Raw genomic sequence first — 9,696 nt, forward strand, 5'->3', positions numbered from 1 at the left:
GCCATTGGTTCGAAGCCTCGGTAGCGCAGTAGGCAGCGCGTCTGTCTCATAATCCTCTCAATAGAGCTATCTGAAGGTCGTGAGTTCGATCCTCACCCGGGGCAACGTTTCCTTTTGAGAAAGTTGTTACTTGTTTTGTTAACGTTGCGATATTCTTCTATTGCCCTGAGTTCAAAGCCTCGGTAGCGCAGTAGGCAGCGCGTCAGTCTCATAATCCTCTCAATGGAGCTATCTGGAGATCGTGAGTTCGATCCTCACCCGGGGCAGCGTTTCTTTTTGAGAAAGTTGTTACTTGTTTTGTTAACGTTGCGATATCCTTCTATTATCATTAGTTAGAAGCCTCGGTAGCGCAGTAGGCAGCGTGTCAGTCTCATAATCCTCTCTATAGAGCTATCTGAAGGTCGTGAGTTCGATCCTCACCCGGGGCCTCGGTAGCGCAGTAGGCAGCGCGTCAGTCTCATAATCCTCTCAATAGAGCTATCTGAAGGTCGTGAGTTCGATCCTCACCCGGGGCAATGTTTCCTTTTGAGAAAGTTGTTACTTGTTTTGTTAACGTTGCGATATTCTTCTATAGAAATTGGTTCGAAGCCTCGGTAGCGCAGTAGGCAGCGCGTCAGTCTCATAATCCTCTCAATAGAGCTATCTGAAGGTCGTGAGTTCGATCCTCACCCGGGGCAATGTTTCCTTTTGAGAAAGTTGTTACTTGTTTATTAACGTTGCGATATTCTTCTATTGACCTGGGTTCAAAGCCTCAGTAGCGCAGTAGGCAGCGCGTCAGTCTCATAATCCTCTCAATGGAGCTATCTGAAGGTCGTGAGTTCGATCCTCACCCGGGGCAACGGTTCCTTTTGAGAAAGTTGTTACTTGTTTTGTTAACGTTGCGATATTCTTCTATTGCCATTAGTTAGAAGCCTCGGTAGCGCAGTAGGCAGCACGTCAGTCTCATAATCCTCTCTATAGAGCTATCTGAAGGTCGTGAGTTCGATCCTCACCCGGGGCAACGTTTCTTTTTGAGAAAGTTGTTACTTGTTTTGTTAACGTTGCGATATTCTTCTATTGCAATGGTTTCGACGCCTCGGTAGCGCAGTAGGCAGCGCATCAGTCTCATAATCCTCTCAATAGAGCTATCTGAAGGTCGTGAGTTCGATCCTCACCCGGGTTAACGTTATTTTATGAAAAATCTTTTTCTTTTATTTGTTAAAGTTGCGATATTCATCTTTTGCCATTGCTTCGACGCCTCTGTAGCGCAGTAGGCAGCGCGCCAGAATCATTATTATCTCAATAGAACTATTTGAAGTTAGTGAGTTCGATCCTCACTCGTGGCTACGTTATTTTTTGAAAAAGTTGTTACTTGTTTTGTTAACGTTGCGATATTCTTCTATTGCCATTGGCTCGAAGCCTCCGTAGCGCAGTAGGTAGCGCGTCAGTCTCATAATCTTCTCTATAGAGCTATCTGAAGGTCGTGAGTTCGATCCTCACCCGGGGCAACGTTTCTTTTTGAGAAAGTTGTTACTTGTTTTGTTAACGTTGCGATATTCTTCTATTGCCATTGGTTCGAAGCCTCGGTAGCGCAGTAGGCAGCGCGTCAGTCTCATAATCCTCTCAATAGAGCTATCTGAAGGTCGTGAGTTCGATCCTCACCCGGGGCAACGTTTCCTTTTGAGAAAGGTGTTACTTGTTTTGTTAACGTTGCGATATTCTTCTATTGCCCTGGGTTCAAAGCCTCGGTAGCGCAGTAGGCAGCGCGTCAGTCTCATAATCCTCTCAATGGAGCTATCTGGGTATCGTGAGTTCGATCCTCACCCGGGGCAACGTTTCTTTTTGAGAAAGTTGTTACTTGTTTTGTTAACGTTGCGATATTCTTCTGTTGCTATTGATTCGAAGCCTGGGTAGCACAGTAGGCAGCGCGTTAGTCTCATAATCCTCTCAACAGAGCTATCTGGAGACCGTGAGTTCGATCCTCACCCGGGGCAACGGTTCGGTTTGAGAAAGTTGTTACTTGTTTTGTTAACGTTGCGATATTCTTCTATTGCCATTAGTTAGAAGCCTCGGTAGCGCAGTAGGCAGCGCGTCAGTCTCATAATCCTCTCTATAGAGCTATCTGAAGGTCGTGAGTTCGATCCTCACCCGAGGCAACGTTTCCTTTTGAGAAAGGTTTTACTTGTTTTGTTAACGTTGCGATATTCTTCTATTGCCCTGGGTTCAAAGCCTCGGTAGCGCAGTAAGCAGCGCGTCAGTCTCATAATCCTCTCTATAGAGCTATATGATGGTCTTGAAATCGATCCTCACCCGGGGCAACGTTTCTTTTTGAGAAAGTTGTTACTTGTTTTGTTAACGTTGCGATATTCTTCTATTGCCATGGTTTCGACGCCTCGGTAGCGCAGTAGGCAGCGCATCAGTCTCATAATCCTCTCAATAGAGCTATCTGAAGGTCGTGAGTTCGATCCTCACCCGGGGTAACGTTATTTTATGAAAAATCATTTTCTTTTTTTTGTTAAAGTTGCGATATTCATCTATTGCCATTGCTTCGATGCCTCTGTAGCGCAGTAGGCAGCGCGTCAGAATCATTATTATCTCAATAGAGCTATTTGAAGTTAGTGAGTTCGATCCTCACTCGTGGCTACGTTATTTTTTGAAAAAGTTGTTACTTGTTTTGTTAACGTTGCGATATTCTTCTATTGCCATTGGCTCGACTTCTCTGTAGCGCAGTAGGTAGCGCGTCAGTCTCATAATCTTCTCTATAGAGGTATCTGAAGGTCGTGAGTTCGATCCTCACCCGGGGCAACGTTTCTTTTTGAGGAAGTTGTTACTTGTTTTGTTAACGTTGCGATATTCTTCTATTGCCATGGTTTCGAAGCCTCGGTAGCGCAGTAGGCAGCGCGCCAGTCTCATAATCCTCTCAATAGAGCTATCTGAAGGTCGTGAGTTCGATCGTCACCCGGAGCAATGTTGTATTTTGAACATCCTTTTTCTTTTTTTGCTAAAGTTGCGATATTCATCTTTTGCCATTGATTCGAAGAATGGGTAGCACAGTAGGCAGCGCGTTAGTCTCATAATCCTCTCAATAGAGCTATCTGGAGGTCGTTAGTTCGATTCTCACCCGGGGCAACGTTATTTTTCGAAAAAGTTGTTACTTGTTTTGTTAACGTTGAGATATTCTTCTATAGAAATGGGTTCGAAGCCTCGGTAGCGCAGTAGGCAGCGCGTCAGTCTCATAATCCTCTCAATGGAGCTATCTGAAGGTCGTGAGTTCGATCCTCACCCGGGGCAATGTTTCCTTTTGAGAAAGTTGTTTTTTGTTTTGTTAACGTTGCGATATTCTTCTATTGCCCTAGGATCAAAGCCTCGGTAGCGCAGTAGGCAGCACGTCAGACACATAATCCTCTTAATGGAGCTAACTGGAGATCGTGAGTTCGATCCTCACCCGGGGCAACGTTTCTTTTTGAGAAAGTTGTTACTTGTTTTGTTAACGTAGCGATATTCTTCTATTGCCATTGGTTCGAAGCCTAGGTAGCGCAGTAGGCAGCGCATCAGTCTCACAATCCTCTCAATAGAGCTATCTGGAGACCGGGAGTTCGATCCTCACCCGGGGCACCGTTTCCTTTTGAGAAAAATGTTACTTGTTTTGTTAACGTTGCGATATTCTTCTATTGCCATTAGTTAGAAACCTCGGTAGCGCAGTAGGCAGCGCGTCAGTCTCATAATCCTCTCAATGGAGCTATCTGGATATCGTGAGTTCGATCCTCACCCAGGGCAACGTTTCTTTTGAGAAAGTTGTTACTTGTTTTGTTAACGTTGCGATATTCGTCTGTTGCCATTGGTTCGAAGCCTGGGTAGCACAGTAGGCAGCGCGTCAGTCTCATAATCCTCTCAATGGAGCTATCTGAAGGTCGTGAGTTCGATCCTCACCCGGGGCAATGTTTCCTTTTGAGAAAGTTGTTTTTTGTTTTGTTAACGTTGCGATATTCTTCTATTGCCCTAGGGTCAAAGCCTCGGTAGCGCAGTAGGCAGCACGTCAGACACATAATCCTCTCAATGGAGCTAACTGGAGATCGTGAGTTCGATCCTCACCCGGGGCAACGTTTCTTTTTGAGAAAGTTGTTACTTGTTTTGTTAACGTAGCGATATTCTTCTATTGCCATTGGTTCGGAGCCTAGGTAGCGCAGTAGGCAGCGCGTCAGTCTCATAATCCTCTCTATAGAGCTATCTGAAGGTCGTGAGTTCGATCCTCACCCGGGGCACCGTTTCCTTTTGAGAAAAATGTTACTTGTTTTGTTAACGTTGCGATATTCTTCTATTGCCCTGGGTTCAAAGCCTCGGTAGCGCAGTAGGCAGCACGTCAGTCTCATAATCCTCTCAATGGAGCTATCTGGATATCGTGAGTTCGATCCTCTCCCAGGGCAACGTTTCTTTTTGAGAAAGTTGTTACTTGTTTTGTTAACGTTGCGATATTCGTCTGTTGCCATTGGTTCGAAGCCTGGGTAGCACAGTAGGCAGCGCGTTAGTCTCATAATCCTCTCAATAGAGCTATCTGGAGCGCGTTAGTTCGATCCTCACCCGGGGCAACGTTATTTTTCGAAAAAGTTGTTACTTGTTTTGTTAACGTTGAGATATTCTTCTATAGAAATTGGTTCGAAGCCTCGGTAGCGCAGTAGGCAGCGCGTCAGTCTCATAATCCTCACAATAGAGCTATCTGAAGGTCGTGAGTCGATCCTCACCCGGGGCAATGTTTCCTTTTGAGAAAGTTGTTACTTGTTTTGTTAACGTTGCGATATTTTTCTATTGCCCTGGGTTCAAAGCTTCGGTAGCGCAGTAGGCAGCGCGTCAGTCTCATAATCCTCTCAATGGAGCTATCTGGAGACCGTGAGTTCGATCCTCATCCGGGGCAGCGTTTCTTTTTGAGAAAGTTGTTACTTGTTTTGTTAACGTTGCGATATTCTTCTATTGCCATTAGTTAGAAGCCTCGGTAGCGCAGTAGGCAGCGCGTCAGTCTCATAATCCTCTCTATAGAGCTATCTGAAGGTCGTGAGTTCGATCCTCACCCGGGGCAACGTTTCCTTTTGAGAAAGTTGTTACTTGTTTTGTTAACGTTGCGATATTCTTCTATTGCCCAGGGTTCAAAGCCTCGGTAGCGCAGTAGGCATCGCGTCAGTCTCATAATCCTCTCAAGGGAGCTATCTGGAGACCGTGAGTTCGATCCTCACCCGGGGCAACGTTTCTTTTTGAGAAAGTTGTTACTTGTTTTGTTAACGTTGCGATATTGTTCTGTTGCCATTGGTTCGAAGCCTGGGTAGCACAGTAGGCAGCGCGTTAGTCTCATAATCCTCTCAATAGAGCTATCTGGAGGGCGTTAGTTCGATCCTCACCCGGGGCAACGTTATTTTTCGAAAAAGTTGTTACTTGTTTTGTTAACGTTGAGATATTCTTCTATAGAAATTGGTTCGAAGCCTCGGTAGCGCAGTAGGCAGCGCGTCAGTCTCATAATCCTCTCAATAGAGCTATCTGAAGGTCGTGAGTTCGATCCTCACCCGGGGCAACGTTTCTTTTTGAGAAAGTTGTTACTTGTTTTGTTAACGTTGCGATATTCGTCTGTTGCCATTGGTTCGAAGCCTGGGTAGCACAGTAGGCAGCGCGTTAGTCTCATAATCCTCTCAATAGAGCTATCTGGAGGGCGTTAGTTCGATCCTCACCCGGGGCAACGTTATTTTTCGAAAAAGTTGTTACTTGTTTTGTTAACGTTGAGATATTCTTCTATAGAAATTGGTTCGAAGCCTCGGTAGCGCAGTAGGCAGCGCGTCAGTCTCATAATCCTCACAATAGAGCTATCTGAAGGTCGTGAGTCGATCCTCACCCGGGGCAATGTTTCCTTTTGAGAAAGTTGTTACTTGTTTTGTTAACGTTGCGATATTCTTCTATTGCCCTGGGTTCAAAGACTCGGTAGCGCAGTAGGCAGCGCGTCAGACACATAATCCCCTCAATGGAGCTATCTGGAGATCGGGAGTTCGATCCTCACCCGGGGCAACGTTTCTTTTTGAGAAAGTTGTTACTTGTTTTGTTAACGTTGCGATATTCTTCTATTGCCATTGGTTCGAAGCCTCGGTAGCGCAGTAGGCAGCGCGTCAGTCTCATAATCCTCTCAATAGAGCTATCTGTAGGTCTTGAGTTCGATCCTCACCCGGGGCAACGTTTCCTTTTGAGAAAGTTGTTACTTGTTTTGTTAACGTTGCGATATTCTTCTATTGCCCTGGGTTCAAAGCTTCGGTAGCGCAGTAGGCAGCGCGTCAGTCTCATAATCCTCTCAATGGAGCTATCTGGAGACCGTGAGTTCGATCCTCATCCGGGGCAGCGTTTCTTTTTGAGAAAGTTGTTACTTGTTTTGTTAACGTTGCGATATTCTTCTATTGCCATTGGTTCGAAGCCTCGGTAGCGCAGTAGGCAGCGCGTCAGTCTCATAATCCTCTCAATAGAGCTATCTGTAGGTCTTGAGTTCGATCCTCACCCGGGGCAACGTTTCCTTTTGAGAAAGTTGTTACTTGTTTTGTTAACGTTGCGATATTCTTCTATTGCCCTGGGTTCAAAGCTTCGGTAGCGCAGTAGGCAGCGCGTCAGTCTCATAATCCTCTCAATGGAGCTATCTGGAGACCGTGAGTTCGATCCTCATCCGGGGCAGCGTTTCTTTTTGAGAAAGTTGTTACTTGTTTTGTTAACGTTGCGATATTCTTCTATTGCCATTAGTTAGAAGCCTCGGTAGCGCAGTAGGCAGCGCGTCAGTCTCATAATCCTCTCTATAGAGCTATCTGAAGGTCGTGAGTTCGATCCTCACCCGGGGCAACGTTTCCTTTTGAGAAAGTTGTTACTTGTTTTGTTAACGTTGCGATATTCTTCTATTGCCCTGGGTTCAAAGCCTCGGTAGCGCAGTAGGCATCGCGTCAGTCTCATAATCCTCTCAATGGAGCTATCTGGAGACCGTGAGTTCGATCCTCACCCGGGGCAACGTTTCTTTTTGAGAAAGTTGTTACTTGTTTTGTTAACGTTGCGATATTGTTCTGTTGCCATTGGTTCGAAGCCTGGGTAGCACAGTAGGCAGCGCGTTAGTCTCATAATCCTCTCAATAGAGCTATCTGGAGGTCGTTAGTTCGATCCTCACCCGGGGCAACGTTATTTTTCGAAAAAGTTGTTACTTGTGTTGTTAACGTTGAGATATTCTTCTATAGAAATTGGTTCGAAGCCTCGGTAGCGCAGTAGGCAGCGCGTCAGTCTCATAATCCTCTCAATAGAGCTATCTGAAGGTCGTGAGTTCGATCCTCACCCGGGGCAATGTTTCCGTTTGAGAAAGTTGTGACTTGTTTTGTTAAAGTTGCGATATTCATCTATTGCTTTTGCTTCGACGCCTCTGTAGCGCAGTAGGCAGCGCGTCAGAATCATTATTATTTCAATAGAGCTATTTGAAGTTAGTGAGTTCGATCCTCACTCGTGGCTACGTTATTTTTTGAAAACGTTGTTACTTCTTTTGTTAACGTTGCGATATTCTTCTATTGCCATTGGCTCGAAGCCTCGGTAGCGCAGTAGGTAGCGCTTCAGTTCATAATCTTCTCTATAGAGCTATCTGAAGGTCGTGAGTTCGATCCTCACCCAGGGCAACGTTTCTTTTTGAGGAAGTTGTTACTTGTTTTGTTAACGTTGCGATATTCTTCTATTGCCATGGTTTCGAAGCCTCGGTAGAGCAGTAGGCAGCGCGTCAGTCTCATAATCCACTCAATAGAGCTATCTGAAGGTCGTGAGTTCGATCCTCACCCGCGGCCTCGGTAGCGCAGTAGGCAGCGCGTCAGTCTCATAATCCTCTCAATAGAGCTATCTGAAGGTCGTGAGTTCGATCCTCACCCGGGGCAGTGTTTCCTTTTGAGAAAGTTGTTACTTGTTTTGTTAACGTTGCGATATTCTTCTATAGAAATTGGTTCGAAGCCTCGGTAGCGCAGTAGGCAGCGCGTCAGTCTCATAATCCTCTCAATAGAGCTATCTGAAGGTCGTGAGTTCGATCCTCACCCGGGGCAATGTTTCCTTTCGAGAAAGTTGTTACTTGTTTATTAACGTTGCGATATTCTTCTATTGACCTGGGTTCAAAGCCTCGGTAGCGCAGTAGGCAGCGCGTCAGTCTCATAATCCTCTCAATGGAGCTATCTGGAGACCGTGAGTTCGATCCTCACCCGGGGCAACGGTTCTTTTTGAGAAAATTGTTACTTGTTTTGTTAACGTTGCGATATTCTTCTATTGCCATTAGTTAGAAGCCTCGGTAGCGCAGTAGGCAGCACGTCAGTCTCATAATCCTCTCTATAGAGCTATTTGAAGGTCGTGAGTTCGATCCTCACCCGGGGCAACGTTTCTTTTTGAGAAAGTTGTTACTTGTTTTGTTAACGTTGCGATATTCTTCTATTGCCATGGTTTCGACGCCTCGGTAGCGCAGTAGGCAGCGCATCAGTCTCATAATCCTCTCAATAGAGCTATCTGAAGGTCGTGAGTTCGATCCTCACCCGGGTTAACGTTATTTTATGAAAAATCTTTTTCTTTTATTTGTTAAAGTTGCGATATTCATCTATTGCCATTGCTTCGACGCCTCTGTAGCGCAGTAGGCAGCGCGTCAGAATCATTATTATCTCAATAGAACTATTTGAAGTTAGTGAGTTCGATCCTCACTCGTGGCTAAGTTATTTTTTGAAAAAGTTGTTACTTGTTTTGTTAACGTTGCGATATTCTTCTATTGCCATTGGCTCGAAGCCTCCGTAGCGCAGTAGGTAGCGCGTCAGTCTCATAATCTTCTCTATAGAGCTATCTGAAGGTCGTGAGTTCGATCCTCACCCGGGGCAACGTTTCTTTTTGAGAAAGTTGTTACTTGTTTTGTTAACGTTGCGATATTCTTCTATTGCCATTGGTTCGAAGCCTCGGTAGCGCAGTAGGCAGCGCGTCAGTCTCATAATCCTCTCAATAGAGCTATCTGAAGGTCGTGAGTTCGATCCTCACCCGGGGCAACGTTTCCTTTTGAGAAAGTTGTTACTTGTTTTGTTAACGTTGCGATATTCTTCTATTGCCCTGGGTTCAAAGCCTCGGTAGCGCAGTAGGCAGCGCGTCAGTCTCATAATCCTCTCAATGGAGCTATCTGGAGACCGTGAGTTCGATCCTCACCCGGGGCAGCGTTTCTTTTTGAGAAAGTTGTTACTTGTTTTGTTAACGTTGCGATATCCTTCTATTATCATTAGTTAGAAGCCTCGGTAGCGCAGTAGGCAGCGTGTCAGTCTCATAATCCACTCTATAGAGCTATCTGAAGGTCGTGAGTTCGATCCTCACCCGGGGCAACGTTTCCTTTTGAGAAAGTTGTTACTTGTTTTGTTAACGTTGCGATATTTTTCTATTGCCCTGGCTTCAAAGCCTCGGTAGCGCAGTAGGCAGCACGTCAGTCTCATAATCCTCTCAATGGAGCTATCTGGGTATCGTGAGTTCGATCCTCACCCGGGGCAACGTTTCTTTTTGAGAAAGTTGTTACTTGTTTTGTTAACGTTGCGATATTCTTCTGTTGCTATTGATTCGAAGCCTGGGTAGCACAGTAGGCAGCGCGTTAGTCTCATAATCCTCTCAATAGAGCTATCTGGAGGGCGTTAGTTCGATAGTCACACGGGGCAACGTTATTTTTCGAAAAAGGTGTTA

At 45.6% G+C, this 9,696-nt stretch overlaps 21 non-coding genes across 21 annotated transcripts; all 21 read left to right on the top strand.

Moving 5' to 3' along the window:
- Positions 1 to 14: 14 nt before the first annotated feature.
- Trnam-cau (transfer RNA methionine (anticodon CAU)) lies at positions 15 to 104 on the top strand. Its single transcript is given in 2 exon segments — positions 15 to 51; positions 69 to 104. It is a non-coding gene; the product is annotated as a tRNA-Met (tRNA).
- Positions 105 to 176: 72 nt separating this feature from the next.
- On the top strand, positions 177 to 266 carry Trnam-cau (transfer RNA methionine (anticodon CAU)). Its single transcript is given in 2 exon segments — positions 177 to 213; positions 231 to 266. It is a non-coding gene; the product is annotated as a tRNA-Met (tRNA).
- Positions 267 to 425: 159 nt separating this feature from the next.
- Trnam-cau (transfer RNA methionine (anticodon CAU)) lies at positions 426 to 515 on the top strand. The gene is given in 2 exon segments: positions 426 to 462; positions 480 to 515. It is a non-coding gene; the product is annotated as a tRNA-Met (tRNA).
- Positions 516 to 587: 72 nt separating this feature from the next.
- Trnam-cau (transfer RNA methionine (anticodon CAU)) lies at positions 588 to 677 on the top strand. Its single transcript is given in 2 exon segments — positions 588 to 624; positions 642 to 677. It is a non-coding gene; the product is annotated as a tRNA-Met (tRNA).
- Positions 678 to 1,397: 720 nt separating this feature from the next.
- On the top strand, positions 1,398 to 1,487 carry Trnam-cau (transfer RNA methionine (anticodon CAU)). The gene is given in 2 exon segments: positions 1,398 to 1,434; positions 1,452 to 1,487. It is a non-coding gene; the product is annotated as a tRNA-Met (tRNA).
- A 72-nt stretch (positions 1,488 to 1,559) lies between these two features.
- Trnam-cau (transfer RNA methionine (anticodon CAU)) lies at positions 1,560 to 1,649 on the top strand. Its single transcript is given in 2 exon segments — positions 1,560 to 1,596; positions 1,614 to 1,649. It is a non-coding gene; the product is annotated as a tRNA-Met (tRNA).
- Positions 1,650 to 2,045: 396 nt separating this feature from the next.
- Trnam-cau (transfer RNA methionine (anticodon CAU)) lies at positions 2,046 to 2,135 on the top strand. The gene is given in 2 exon segments: positions 2,046 to 2,082; positions 2,100 to 2,135. It is a non-coding gene; the product is annotated as a tRNA-Met (tRNA).
- Positions 2,136 to 2,369: 234 nt separating this feature from the next.
- Positions 2,370 to 2,459, top strand: Trnam-cau (transfer RNA methionine (anticodon CAU)). Its single transcript is given in 2 exon segments — positions 2,370 to 2,406; positions 2,424 to 2,459. It is a non-coding gene; the product is annotated as a tRNA-Met (tRNA).
- A 721-nt stretch (positions 2,460 to 3,180) lies between these two features.
- Trnam-cau (transfer RNA methionine (anticodon CAU)) lies at positions 3,181 to 3,270 on the top strand. Its single transcript is given in 2 exon segments — positions 3,181 to 3,217; positions 3,235 to 3,270. It is a non-coding gene; the product is annotated as a tRNA-Met (tRNA).
- A 1,690-nt stretch (positions 3,271 to 4,960) lies between these two features.
- Trnam-cau (transfer RNA methionine (anticodon CAU)) lies at positions 4,961 to 5,050 on the top strand. The gene is given in 2 exon segments: positions 4,961 to 4,997; positions 5,015 to 5,050. It is a non-coding gene; the product is annotated as a tRNA-Met (tRNA).
- A 396-nt stretch (positions 5,051 to 5,446) lies between these two features.
- Trnam-cau (transfer RNA methionine (anticodon CAU)) lies at positions 5,447 to 5,536 on the top strand. Its single transcript is given in 2 exon segments — positions 5,447 to 5,483; positions 5,501 to 5,536. It is a non-coding gene; the product is annotated as a tRNA-Met (tRNA).
- A 1,205-nt stretch (positions 5,537 to 6,741) lies between these two features.
- Trnam-cau (transfer RNA methionine (anticodon CAU)) lies at positions 6,742 to 6,831 on the top strand. The gene is given in 2 exon segments: positions 6,742 to 6,778; positions 6,796 to 6,831. It is a non-coding gene; the product is annotated as a tRNA-Met (tRNA).
- A 396-nt stretch (positions 6,832 to 7,227) lies between these two features.
- On the top strand, positions 7,228 to 7,317 carry Trnam-cau (transfer RNA methionine (anticodon CAU)). Its single transcript is given in 2 exon segments — positions 7,228 to 7,264; positions 7,282 to 7,317. It is a non-coding gene; the product is annotated as a tRNA-Met (tRNA).
- Positions 7,318 to 7,551: 234 nt separating this feature from the next.
- On the top strand, positions 7,552 to 7,640 carry Trnay-aua (transfer RNA tyrosine (anticodon AUA)). The gene is given in 2 exon segments: positions 7,552 to 7,588; positions 7,605 to 7,640. It is a non-coding gene; the product is annotated as a tRNA-Tyr (tRNA).
- Positions 7,641 to 7,799: 159 nt separating this feature from the next.
- Positions 7,800 to 7,889, top strand: Trnam-cau (transfer RNA methionine (anticodon CAU)). The gene is given in 2 exon segments: positions 7,800 to 7,836; positions 7,854 to 7,889. It is a non-coding gene; the product is annotated as a tRNA-Met (tRNA).
- Positions 7,890 to 7,961: 72 nt separating this feature from the next.
- Positions 7,962 to 8,051, top strand: Trnam-cau (transfer RNA methionine (anticodon CAU)). The gene is given in 2 exon segments: positions 7,962 to 7,998; positions 8,016 to 8,051. It is a non-coding gene; the product is annotated as a tRNA-Met (tRNA).
- A 71-nt stretch (positions 8,052 to 8,122) lies between these two features.
- On the top strand, positions 8,123 to 8,212 carry Trnam-cau (transfer RNA methionine (anticodon CAU)). Its single transcript is given in 2 exon segments — positions 8,123 to 8,159; positions 8,177 to 8,212. It is a non-coding gene; the product is annotated as a tRNA-Met (tRNA).
- Positions 8,213 to 8,771: 559 nt separating this feature from the next.
- Trnam-cau (transfer RNA methionine (anticodon CAU)) lies at positions 8,772 to 8,861 on the top strand. Its single transcript is given in 2 exon segments — positions 8,772 to 8,808; positions 8,826 to 8,861. It is a non-coding gene; the product is annotated as a tRNA-Met (tRNA).
- Positions 8,862 to 8,933: 72 nt separating this feature from the next.
- Trnam-cau (transfer RNA methionine (anticodon CAU)) lies at positions 8,934 to 9,023 on the top strand. Its single transcript is given in 2 exon segments — positions 8,934 to 8,970; positions 8,988 to 9,023. It is a non-coding gene; the product is annotated as a tRNA-Met (tRNA).
- Positions 9,024 to 9,095: 72 nt separating this feature from the next.
- Trnam-cau (transfer RNA methionine (anticodon CAU)) lies at positions 9,096 to 9,185 on the top strand. Its single transcript is given in 2 exon segments — positions 9,096 to 9,132; positions 9,150 to 9,185. It is a non-coding gene; the product is annotated as a tRNA-Met (tRNA).
- Positions 9,186 to 9,257: 72 nt separating this feature from the next.
- On the top strand, positions 9,258 to 9,347 carry Trnam-cau (transfer RNA methionine (anticodon CAU)). Its single transcript is given in 2 exon segments — positions 9,258 to 9,294; positions 9,312 to 9,347. It is a non-coding gene; the product is annotated as a tRNA-Met (tRNA).
- The last annotated feature ends 349 nt before the right edge of the window (positions 9,348 to 9,696 follow it).

The sequence above is a fragment of the Argiope bruennichi genome, chromosome 8 (genome assembly GCF_947563725.1).
Source record: "Argiope bruennichi chromosome 8, qqArgBrue1.1, whole genome shotgun sequence".
Classification (NCBI taxonomy): domain Eukaryota; kingdom Metazoa; phylum Arthropoda; class Arachnida; order Araneae; family Araneidae; genus Argiope; species Argiope bruennichi.